The sequence below is a fragment of the Lepisma saccharinum genome, chromosome 15 (assembly GCF_977018435.1).
Source record: "Lepisma saccharinum chromosome 15, izLepSacc3.1, whole genome shotgun sequence".
Classification (NCBI taxonomy): Eukaryota; Metazoa; Arthropoda; class Insecta; order Zygentoma; family Lepismatidae; genus Lepisma; species Lepisma saccharinum.
The window spans coordinates 3,029,306-3,042,442 of NC_139243.1; positions in this window are offsets into that span (position 1 = coordinate 3,029,306).

The window sequence follows — 13,137 nt, forward strand, 5'->3', positions numbered from 1 at the left end:
ACTTATTTGCAAAGTTACTCAGGAAAACCCAAACCTAACTTCCGCGCCTAAAAATTGTTTTGGTATTGTTATAAAAAAGGGTAATTTCATGTTCAGATGTTCTAATTTAATTGTCTGCATTCAGAGTTAGAAGCTCCATTTCATTTCTTTAATATTTAGTATAAATTGTCAAAGTGTGCTCCATCTTTTGTGTAACCGACCGCCCCGTCGCGCCATTTAATTTGTCAACAGTTGACTGATGAGTTCTTTTAATTGTGGAAAGCGTAGTTGTTTTTATTGCAAGGTCGTGTGCGTGAAATAGTATTATTTGTTGCATAGTGGTTTTTAAGGTAATTTTTGCTCGCGCCGACGATTGATTAGTGTATTCCGGCAGCTGGAGCCAATTAAGTTTTTGCATCACTATGTGATTGAGTAGTTGTTCTCATTGGACGAGAGAGGCTTATGTGTAACACCCCCGTCCGAGAAACTTGTATAGTGTCGTGCTCACGACTGGATGCATACGTTCATTGGAACGAAAGATTTAACCACGCCGACCCAATTGTCTTAGTTAACCGCTTTCCGAGGGCTGGCATCTTAAGTTAATTTAAAAGAGCACAGGAGCTGGCAGACAAATGCCCTAAATTCACATAAAGGTTTAAAAATTAAAAGGAATGATATGTTAATGAGATCCATGATTTGTATCCATACTTCACATGTAAAAATACCTCATGTGTGTGAAAGAGAGAGAGAGTGAATGAGTGAGCGTTTGAGGAGGCTTTGTAAACAGTTGTTGATTGCAATATTTCTTTGTTGTTACAATATATATTCACTTTTTTACCGTTCGTCAGTGTTGTTATTTGACGTTTTTCAGGTACCAGATATTATGCTATTAGTGTTTTATGAATGTTCGAATCTACATATCAAAGGTAAACAAAACAGTGTAACATTTCAAGGTATTAATCTCCGCCTCGCAATAGTATGACAATAAACGACCGTCTCAGTACCGAACTTGAAAACCTGGACCGAGAGTCACGACCGGTCTCCCGTGCACATAACGACGTTTGGCCCCGTGCCGGGGTATGATTGACACGTCATTTCGGGGACCAGGAGTGCACTCGTTACAGCGTAAAGTATTTCAGTTCGGTCCAGGAACCTTTTTTATGGATGAATTTAAATACGGTACGGTATTGAAATGAAACAATACGCGACTTGGACCGAATTAAAATTGTGCGAGAAAAAACGTTCCGGTTCTGTTACGAAATCGGACGAGGGTCGATTGCACCGCTAGCATAACATTTCAATCAAACGACTGGGCGAATTGCACCCGACTTCCTCGTGTACAAACAAGCTAGTTGCACCCAACTTCCTCTTGACCAAACGAGTTACACTGGTTCCGGATAAAAGATATGGAATATATAAGGAAAAAATTGAGTCGAGCACGGCGTGCAGTGTTACTACCTCTTCCCCAAAACTCAAAAGAAGTGCATTCTGCTCTAACGTCATTGGATATTAAAAAAACACCATGGAGAAGCAATGCTGTAAATTAATAACGAAGAAGAAGGTATTGTTTGTTTATTCAACTAGCTCTAATCTACAATTTCATGTCGGAAATTCCTCAGGATTAAAAGTTGGAAAAATACACTGATCACTTGGTAGATACATACATTTTGGAAGGTGCCAAATTTCCACCAATACTATGGGCTTCAGGTAAAGTAGACGGAGAGAGAACAACTAATGTTTGTGAATAGTTTCATGCGAAATTCAATTCAAACCAGTGCACCTATTCCAAATATTTATACTTTTATTGAAGTGATTAAGCAGACCCAGGTTGAAGTGTATGCTTTAAAAAATAGTGCAGACGTCACAAAGAAACATAGTAAATTTCTGAAACAGAGAATGGAAAATATGGGAAAAATGAAGCAGAAATATAATAATAAAGAACTAACACGATTTGATTTCTTAAAGGATATTTCCTACTACAGTTCAAAGAAGGATAAGAAATAAAATTGAAACATAGAGGTAAAATTATACAAAGGAAACTTATCCGCAAATTTTGAAACACGCCATGAGCTTTTAGCCATGACAGTCCTAAGCCTGTGAAAAGTGTGAAGGGAAAATTAGCGGAGAAAGGGTAAGCGGTGAAACTTACCCCTTGGTCCGAAGGGTTTAGCGGTGCAACTGACCCACCCCTTGGTTCGAAGAGTTTAGCGGTGCATCTCGCCCATTTAGGTATTCTCGGGGTGCAACTAACCGTCACCCACGAAATCCATAGAACCCATTGGAATGTATGCAGGCCCGTAGCCTCAGTAAGGGGGGGGGGGCGAAGTCAATTCTAGAGGGGGAAATTTTTAATATATTGTATTGCATTGGCAGATATTGCAGGGTACAAAGGGGCACTTCCCCCTCCTCCAAAAGTGTTAAGTAACAGGAAAGGGATGATATCTTGAAACTCGAGTGAACAAAAAAAGTTCGAGAAACATCAAATAACAATATCTCGATAATGACCTTTCGAACTACCAAAAGATACAAAGATAAAGAATAACGTAAATAGGCTAATCGAGACTGTACCTACTCTATATTTACAGGTCAATAATGTTAATATAAAATTAATATGTACCAACAGCTTCGGGCTTCTCCGCAGAACTGATTAAGGAAGTCATTTATAAATCGTGCTTCATAATGTTTCCCTCTAGCTTCCAGTATGCAAGATTTTTACGCACAAAGGAATCTAACGAGAATCCAACACCGTTGTGTTGTGTTATGCAAGAAAAATCGAATTAATTAAATAATAATGGTTACATATTATCTACACTTTGATAGATTGTGTAAAGATTTTAATACATTTCTTGTACTTCCTTAAACATTAAAACATGGGTCCCTTAGTCCACCACGGATCCTATTTGCTTCGAATGGGAAGATCCTTGCATCACTACAGACAATGTTTGTCTACTGGTTACGTTAATCATTTTTGCAAAATATTGTGAATTGTATTATTCTATATTGTTGAAACACATGTGTTCGACACCCAACAAACAAATAGGCATCCCTTGATTTATCGATGACTTCTTGGATTACAGTACCATCTTCAATATTTCATATTAAGTTTCAAAGAGGGAAATTTTGAATCATCTTTACATTTGAAAAATATGTTCCTTAATGACTATAATACAAAACCAAATGATATTATAAGGGGCCTCCTTCGCCATACCTCATCCCCGCGGCACGAGGTCTCTGGGCCGCTTAAGATTTAGGAGAATCCACTCCATATAGCAGAAGAGTTGACATAATTATTTGCCAAAAAATTAGTTTGTTCCTGAGGTACTTTAACAGACAACGTCTGCTACTTACACAATGTAATATTATAAATATAAGAAAGTAAATATAATATAATTTGAGATATTTTCAATCGTATTTATTTCATTGCAGCCTTTTTCTACTTGTCATTTTCTTGAACCTATATATTCATCCGACAACTTTCACAGTGTGTACAGGACATCAAGGCAAGCAACTTTTCTCAGTCACTATTTGCTCGTCTAATTCTTCTTTCGATGTTACAAGCAATCGAAAATATAGCATCTTCTGTCCTTAATGTATGCAATCCCATTGTAAGCTTCGCAGTTGCAAATGTCATTATTTTTACTGCCGTTTAAAATTGTGAGAGCAATTATAACATGCTATGGAAACGATATCATGCAAACAGAGTTAAAACTTAACTTTTCCTTTATAAAAGGTATATCATAACACGCATCTATGTTGCTTATCATATTTGATGCGTTTGCATAGAGAAATGATTCATAAGATTTGAAATTGATATTTACACTCCATAAGATGCTTAGTGTAACCCTATCGAACTACAAATTTTATCGCTTTCCAACCGAAATAATAAATGTGAAACACTGTCACATTTTCATCGTGTTTGATAATAATTTGAGCCAGTAAACTGTCCTACATCTTTCACTAACCGACCCACATGGTGGAATGGTTACATAACACACTACGAAGCCAGGGGTTCCAGGTTCGAGCCTGGGCATGAGTGTTCTTTGTGAGCAGAGGCGAAACCACAAATTTTTATCTGGAGAGGGGGGGTCAAGTATCAGGACAAAGGTTCCAATAATAATAATAGTAATATAGTGGTGGTAGTGGTAGTAATAATAGTAGCATTAAAAGACGTTATTATCGTCGTAAATTATGCAAAAGGGGATAGAAGTTGGTGCTAAAGCATTTGTGTTTGAACAAATGATTTGAAATATTTTTTCAACACGTTCAATTTCATAGTAGCTAATAATGTAAACAAGCAAACAAACTGTATTTTTGAAAGACAGAATATGCATGACGAACATTATTCTTTTTGTACATATGACACGTATAACTTTCATGTACAACATATATTTTACACATATTTTGTACATTTTCAAAGTTTCCTTAATATATATATATATATATATATATATATATATATATATATATATATAATTTAAATACATTACATGATCAATTCATCCGCCAAATTGTCTCTCAAATGTGCGCGCTCCTTTTCCTGCATTTAAGCAGCAACAATCTGAAGTATATATATCTGGCCTTACTTATCTCTCGGATAATTTTGAATGCATTACAGAAAATAATCATATTGGGATTGAACCGAGCAGGAGGATCTTTAGATCAAAATATTTGGAAACTGAAAACAATATTGATTTAATAGGGCGCAAATAATTTAATGGGGCGCCATGGCATTCTCTTTAACATTTATTTTCATTTAGATTGTTTTGGCTCGTAGGGCTGACTCCCACCGCCTCCTAGCTATGGCTCTTAACTTGGACTATAAGAATAGCAGATAGTTCACTTGCAAGAAAATTTTACGAAATGTACTTTTTTGGTATAAAGTTTGAAATCGAGAGGGCAGTTCCCCCTCTGTGCCCCATGCAAGTGCCCTAAGCCGCCTGGGAGTAAAATACAAGAAACACTTGAAAACTAATTCCATCCTGAGTATCCATTTATCCTGCTATTCTTAGATTCTGCTAGTCATGTTTCTTTACTTCAATGTTTGTCCCCTCTAGATTGGAATTCCGTCCAAGATTGGGGGGACAATGCCCCTGCCCCCCCTGTGGTTGCAGCACTGTTTGTGAGTGCCTCTTCATCAATTTCACGTCATCACTCATTGTCATGATTAGCTAGATGTGGCAGAAAAGCAACGCTAAGTAACAAAAATCAAATATCCACTCCCTCTCTCTATCACATGAATTGCTATTACCAAAAGGTAGATTTGGGAAACAAAAAATTATGCAGTTCAAACTTCATAGCAACACATTGAAGAAAAACTTCCGAACACATTCGGTACCTTTAATATAAGACTACTCAAAATGTCACAACTGTTCTAGATACTGAAAATTGCGAAATCATTTTCCGAAGTCTGAATCTGGAAGGAAATCCCCCCCAATCCTGATAAGACATTATAAGGAATCTCACACACCTTCATAAATCACAAAATCAATAAGTATCTTTGTTATGTTGCTAGAGTAATACAGGATATAATTGTAAAGATTAATGAGAATTCCAGGTAGGAATGTGTTCAGTATTTTTCACAAGGGGGGGGGCAAAGCAGGCTCTCAGGTGGGCAGTTGCCCCCCCCCCCTCTAGCTACGGGCCTGAATGTATGGGTTCTTGCATCTTTAACAATTCCAGGGTAGTTGGGTAGGGGAGGGGAGTTAAAGGTCCAGAAATTCCGGGCCAGGAGAGAAAATCATGGGAAAATGGGTTCTAGACCGTAAAGAACCTTTTCATGTTTAAAGAAAAAAATCGGTCTAGGGAAATTTAAACACGTTCCAGGAACATTTCTTCCGGATCAAATTAAATCCGGTTCAAGTTCGGTATTGAAATCAAACAATACGCAACTTGAACCCAACTTAAACCCTATAGAACCCATTAGAATTTATGGGTTTTTGACCTTAAACAACCCTGATTGAAATTCCAGATCTTTCAAGAGTTCCAAGAAGAACGTTGTACAACGACTTTCTGCTGTCGATTTTGTTCAGCCGCGAATCCTCAATGACAATTGAATCGTGTAGACAACCACCTTGGCTGAGTGGTTAGTACAACGTCCTACGACGCCAGAGGGTTCGAATCCAGGCCTGGGTATGGGTGGGCATTAATCCCAGCATATCATCATCCATTCTCATCGTCGCGATTAGCCAAAATAGGCAGAAAAGCGACATAAAATAACCAAATTCAACCATGTGAATCGTGTACGGAGTACGGACAGCTTTAGACAAGATGGATAGGAAGTGCCCAGACCACCTCTAAACAATAAGTTATTTTCGAAATGATGCTAAACAACATAGAGATACGAACAAATGTTGTATTCATTATCATAGGCGCCGACTCCATGGGGCTTGGGGGGCTCGAGCCCCCCCCCAATGTTAATGATGTGGGGGCAGAGCCCCTCAAATAATTTTGCTTAAGAGGATCTAATGTATTATTTTGCATTTCTTGTAAAGTTTACTCTGAATTGAGGCACATGAATTTAACTTTAAATACACATTTGAAATGTTCTAGACCATCAAATTGGGGGGGGGGGCTATGACCGGAGACAGCAAAACACATGACTTATTACTATATACTAAGTATATTATTATGAGTATTGTTAACATTTTTACTAAAAAGAGTTTCAAAATAACGAGGTGATATGACAATTATACCAGTATGTTGTTTAGTGAATTCTGAACAATTTGAGGTCGTAAACACGACTTTCAGGCAATATTGATATGTACGATATTTAGTTATCCTCGATATCTCTTCCTCTAGTCCAAAGAATAAGGGAAAAATAATTCTAAAGTCTTTGAGTTTATTTAACACTGGCTTGCAGTAAAGTACGCAAGGAAAGCTTATGAAAAGTCTGTATTGCGAAAGCGGGAACGGCTATGATCAAAGGCATTATTGCTAAAGCACGGCGTGCTATGTGTTTATTTATTATTGCAAAATTAAATTAAAAAAGTAAAATATTGTAGCAAGAACAAAAAAGTAAAACTATTTGCCTGCGATTTGTGTTAGCATTTAGGTAAATAATTAAATATTGTTAAATATTCGGTACTTTTATGGGTACGTCAACACTAAGGTTCTTTGGACCCGTCACATGTCCTTCCTTTACAAGTCTGTTGCGGACATTAAAACACACCCATGTCCTCGCCGGGGCTCGAACCTGAGACCTGCGAATCAAAGCGAGTTGAGCCGACCACCCAACACGCTCGGCCACCGAGGCCGGCATAAAACTATTATGTTGGCCTCTTAATGTAAATACATAGCCTACTTTTAAATAAAGATGTTAATTGTTATCTAAAAATCATATGAGCAGACACACGTTTTTCATGTTACATTTCATTTGAATGAGGAATATAAGATCTGCTTAAAAACTGCGAAGAAGTAATTTTTATTTTTAAAAAAGGGAGGGAGTGAGTCATTCATTCATTTATTTCAGTGATCAGAGCCCCACAAGTCGGCGCCCCTGTTCATTATAATGTTTACACCAATGAGAGAGCATGAACCCACTGTGGATTTCATGTAGAGATGTAACGAGGTTTCAAGTGTTGGCTGGCAACACTGCCTGCAGCGCGAACATCACGTGTTCCAGGCTTAGCACAAACAACCAACTCCTTATCTCTCTAATGCCCCTTGCATTGATGCATTCCTTTCTGTAACATGAAACCCTCCCAGGAAAGTACGCGACGACCTTGCAGTCCGTCTCGAGAGGCGATTTTTGCACTGACTTCGAGTTGCTTTTCTACAGGTTTGGTCACTGTGCTAAACTTTTTGCTTGGGGGTGCCCACTCAGAGGCGCATTTCAAATTTCATTTCGGGACTAAACTTACGAAACAGGCCCGTACCCAGGTTATTTTGAGGAGGGCAGATTCGAAAATGTGGAACAAAGAGACATAGGCGGAGTTCTGGAGGGACCAGGGCGGGCCTGGCCCCCCCAACTTAAAAAAAAAATAAAAAAAACACACGATTAAGTTCAGTTACTACATTTTTGTTATGAAGTCATACCGCAAATCTTGACGTTTGGCATGATGGTATGTGCGGTAATTGCGCCACAATAGCGGGTCTTATATGATTTGATTGATGTGTACAGTTTGAAGAAAGAAAAACGTAAAATTACCTTGTGTTGAGTCAACAGTTACTGCTGAGGCATCAAAAGAACTTTTCTACTTATTTTTTCTAAAATTTGAAGCTTACTATTGAACCGTAACATTTTTAAAGTAATACGGGTATTGTATAAGAAAAATGAAACGCAAAATGCAATAATCGTACTGTTTTGCTTCTTTTAAAACTGACAACCAATATACTAATTACCTAATATTTGTTTACTTAAGTGAGGAAATTTGACATTTTCAAATCTAAAACGCCTAAAACTCAGAGTTTTTAAGGCGAGGAGATACAATTACGCACCAATTGTGCATTTATTTCAGTATCGCCAGAATGGGCACTGCTACTAAAACAAACCCTGGGTGTATCCAAGAGTATGGATTTCTCTCCATGTTGCAAGTGCAAACATTTTGTTATGAAAAACTAAATATGCTGACCAAGGCAGTAATTTATTTTATTAAAAACATAAACTAAACGTAACGTTTCAACCTTCTAGCAAGGCCTTCTTCAGACTCTGTATCAAGTACAAAAGTAACAAGATACAAAAACAGGGCATTATATATACACACAAACATTACTCCCTCCAGACTATTAGAAAGTTATGGATCTTTCTAGCAGGTGGCTTTCCCTTGTCAACTGTACTTTCACCTAAAAGGCTAAACATATTTACTTCCATATAGAATGTGGTTGGGCTTTATATCTCATGCTCTTTTTCCTTCATTTTTCTTCCTTCTCCTCTCCTCTTTCTCTCTTGCCCTTTCCACTCTTTCTAAGATAAGATAATCCCTTCAAGATAAGAGGAAGTTCCTCTTCCTCTACGAAGTAAAATGTAAAGAATGTCAGAGTGTGTACATAGGAGAAACGAAAAAGGGACTGAAAGACAGGTTAAAACAACATAGGGATGATGTACGCCTTAAGAGAGAGAGAAATGCGATATTTAAACACACGAGAGAAACAGGACGTGACATAGAGTGGGATGAGGCTAAGCAGATAGGAAGGGAGAAGATAATGCTAGTGAGAAAATGGAAGGAAGCCAAGGAAATAGAGAAGAAAGGTGAAGAAGACACAATGAACAGGAATGGGGGACTGAAGTTAAACAAAGAATGGAAGAAGGTGTTAGAAAGAGTGGAAAGGACAAGAGAGAAAGAGGAGAGAAGAAGGAAGAAGAATGAAGAAAAAAGAGCATGAGATATAAAGCCCAACCACATTCTATATGGAAGTAAACATCTTTAGCCTTTTAGGTGAAAGTACAGTTGACAAGGGAAAGCCACCTGCTAGAAATAGTGTTGCTCACGGGACGAGACGGGACAGGCTTTTAAAAATTCGAGACGAGACGAGATTGATCATGTGTCCCGAGACAAACGAATATTTTCGAGACGAGACAGCATTTCACAGCATTTCCACGAGACGAGACAGGCCAAAGTCTCGTCTCGTGGGCAACATTAGCTAGAAAGATCCATAACAACTTTCTAATAGTCTGGAGGGAGTAATGTTTGTGTATATATAATGCCCTGTTTTTGTATCTTGTTACTTTTGTACTTGGTACAGAGTCTGAAGAAGACCTTGCTAGAAGGTTGAAACGTTACGTTTAGTTTATGTTTTTAATAAAATAAATTACTGCCTTGGTCAGCATATTTAGTTTTTCATAATCATTGAAACAAGGCTTAATGGTGTTATAATTTTGTTATGTTGATTATTAAGCTGGACACGATGTTTGAAAAATATGATTAATAATAATTTTCGGAATTCAGTGTATTCCTTATGGGGAATCAACTTCAACATCAAGTTACAAAAGGTAAAAAGGTAAAGTGCTCCCCTGCGCATAGCACCACGCCATGAAGGCGTATAGGGGGTGTGGGGGTAACGCCCCACACTTTCTTGATCCGGTCGTGAGTTGGGGTGATGTGATCAGCATCACGCCCCTGACCGCCTTTACCCCCCAGGGTTTCCCCCAGGTACCCATGTTATTCGACGCTGGGTGGGCGCCGGGGCCACATCAAGTTACGGCTAATCAAGTGGAAGTTTCTACTTTTCCGCTGGCGAAATTCATCTTCAAACTGCCCTCTTCCCGTTGACATCTCTTTCTATTCCATCGGAAGTTTTATATTCACAAGGGAATGAATCAATTCATACTCCCATATGATCAATCCTTTTTTCCTTGCCTCCTGGCAGTGTTGGCAAACCTGATGGGCATAAAAGAACTAAATTTCACCTTAAATCGAGTTAAAACTGACTCTCGTCGAGCTAGATTTACGATGGCTGGATAAAGTGCCTTCTAGGGTAATGTTAGTTGTCAAAGGGGTGGGACACTGCTGTTATCGTTAACTCTAAATTGATGACAATTTATTCCTAGTTTTCAACATCTAGATCCGGTGGCATTGCCCATCTCAATAATCCACTGATGGTGGTATGAAATCGAAAGTAAAGAATTCCCTTACGACAATATTATGTCAATTTTACGTCTAACATTGCGCTATAAAGAAGTAGCTGGGGAGATAAGAGGGAGTGGGGCGACGCAGCCAATATAACAATATCACGTCACGTGCAAAATGCATAATTATGACGAAAGGTGGTCTATGTGGGTCGGAACCAGAGATGGCATCATAGTGGGGCACGGGGGTGGGCGTCCCAGTTCACAGCCGAACGAGTGTACGAAAGATTGATTGATTGATTTAGTTTATATTAATTCGCGTTTTTTGCCTCTTGGCTAATTTGTGAAGATGGGGATGAGTGATGAAATTGATGAATGGACATTCGCAAACAACCAAGCCCGAGCGGGATTCGAACCCGGGACCCTTGGCGTCGCAGCGCGATGTGCTAACCATTCGGCCACAGGGTCCGGCTAGAGTGCACGAAAGAGCCAGATCTGGCTCCAAGAGAGCTATGGACGGAAGGGCTTGGGAAGACTCCCGTGGAAATTGTATCGCATGCCCTTCAGTTGTTTTTTTTTAAAAAAAATCCAGGGGAAGGCCTCCGGACTAGGTTAAATTCAATAATACTCAGGTACATGATATGCTTCTCCCAGAGTCTGGCCCCTCCAAAGCAAAAGCTCAAACTCCGCCCATGCAAAGAGAAGATCCGAAGTGCTTTGGGGTTGATTGAATTAAGTGAATACGTCGCTTTACTCCCACTTTTCGCTAATGGTGATGAGTTATGGTATGATGAAATTGATGGACACTCATGTCCAGGCTGTGATTCGAACCCGGGTCCCTTGGAGTCGTTGCGCGCAGTGATAACCACTCCGCCACCATGATCGGTGAACTGCTGTTGGAGTATTAGATAATAATAATAATAATAATAATCCGTGGTGCGACAGCCCTTGAAGGGCTATCTCCCGACTGCCTCCCCTAATCATGGACGTCCGCAGATTTTTTCCACGGAGGGACAAGCAAGGTATTTTGTGGCGATCCTTGCTTCCCCCCCTTTCCAGACGTCCATGTCCCTCCTACATTATTGTACTTTCAGCTAGAAATTTAGTGGAGAGGAATCCTACCGCCGTTATTAAACGATATTATAGTCTTGAAGAAAATTAAGTATTTTCAAGCCGATTAAAGTTCAAAGCAACTAAGAGGGAAGGGGGTGCAGTGGCGAAACCACAGGGGTGCAATGGGCATTGTCTGTCCCCAACCTTGAATGGAAATCATTTCTAGGGGGGCAAACATTGAGGTAAAAGAAAGCAAGACTAGGAGAATCTAAGGACAAAATGGAATTAGTTTTCGCGTCTTTCTTGCATCAAGGTCCCGGGTTCGATCCCCGGCCGGTTCAAATCCGGGAACTTTTCTAACGTTGGAAGCGGCCCCGGCGCCCACCCAGCGTCGAATAACATGGGTACCTGGGGGAAACCCTGGGGGGTAAAGGTGGTCAGGGGCGTGATGCTGATCACATCACCCCCACTCACGACTGGATCAAGAAAGTGTAGGGCGTTACCCCCCACCCCCTATACGCCTTCAGGGCGTGGTGCTATGCACAGGGGAGCACTTTACCTTTTTTTGTGTCTTTCTTGCATTATTTCTTCCAGACGGCCAAGAGCCCCTGCAGAGACACAGAGGGGCAATTGCCCCCATCGATATCAAATTTTATACAAATAGAAATACATTTCGTAAAATATTCTTGGTAGCTTCGCTCGCAATTTCTCATTTTCTTGTAGTCTTGTCAAATTCAGAGCCATAGATAGGGGGCAGCGGGAGTTGGCCCTGGTCGCCGAACGATCTTATTCTTAATGAAAAAAATTGTAAGAGAGGATACCATGGTGCTCCACGAAATTTTTTGAGTCATATTAAATCAGTTTGCAATAATTTGGATCTAAATATATATATATATATACTGAAACTAAAACAGTGAGATAAAATGAGGTTTCAATCTTTCCCGACTGAACTTTCATGATGGCTTTTGCCCCCCCCCCTTATCTGCGCACGCCTATGTTGTTGGGTGTCACGTCATCTTATCAATGTGTCGGCAGAAATAAATAATTTATCAGGCCCTTGTACATTTCTTTTCAGTTAAAAAGAAAGAGAAAGTGCAAAGGAATGCTAAAGAACGTGCCTACCAACTTACTTATTTGTTGTATAACTTTGTCTTTCCCACGTTGTATCCGATTTCCTTAAATAGTTTTCATTGCATCTACAGAGAAGAAGTGCTAGTGTAATTACTGCACGGCAGGAACTGACTGTGGCAATAAAACTACACTAACTTCAATGAATGGGCACACTGGAGAAAGTGTAAAGATGTAGAATTTTAGATTTCTGAAAATAAAGCATTTATGAGTGTACCACTAACTGAAACATCTGAAGCCGATAAGAAAAAAAATCATATTTTCGGAAGCATTTCCTTCAGGGATTTACCGATAAACATTTTCGGAGGGCGCAAGGACAATTTAATTTTTCTTTGTAAACAAGGCTTAGCATTAAAAGGCCACAATGCGGAGGGCAACTGCTCACAACGCCTCCCTAGTTGCCGCCAGCGATCAGCAGTTCTGAAGTACTCCCCCTCCCCCCTCGCACGATTGAATACACCAGATGCCTGCAG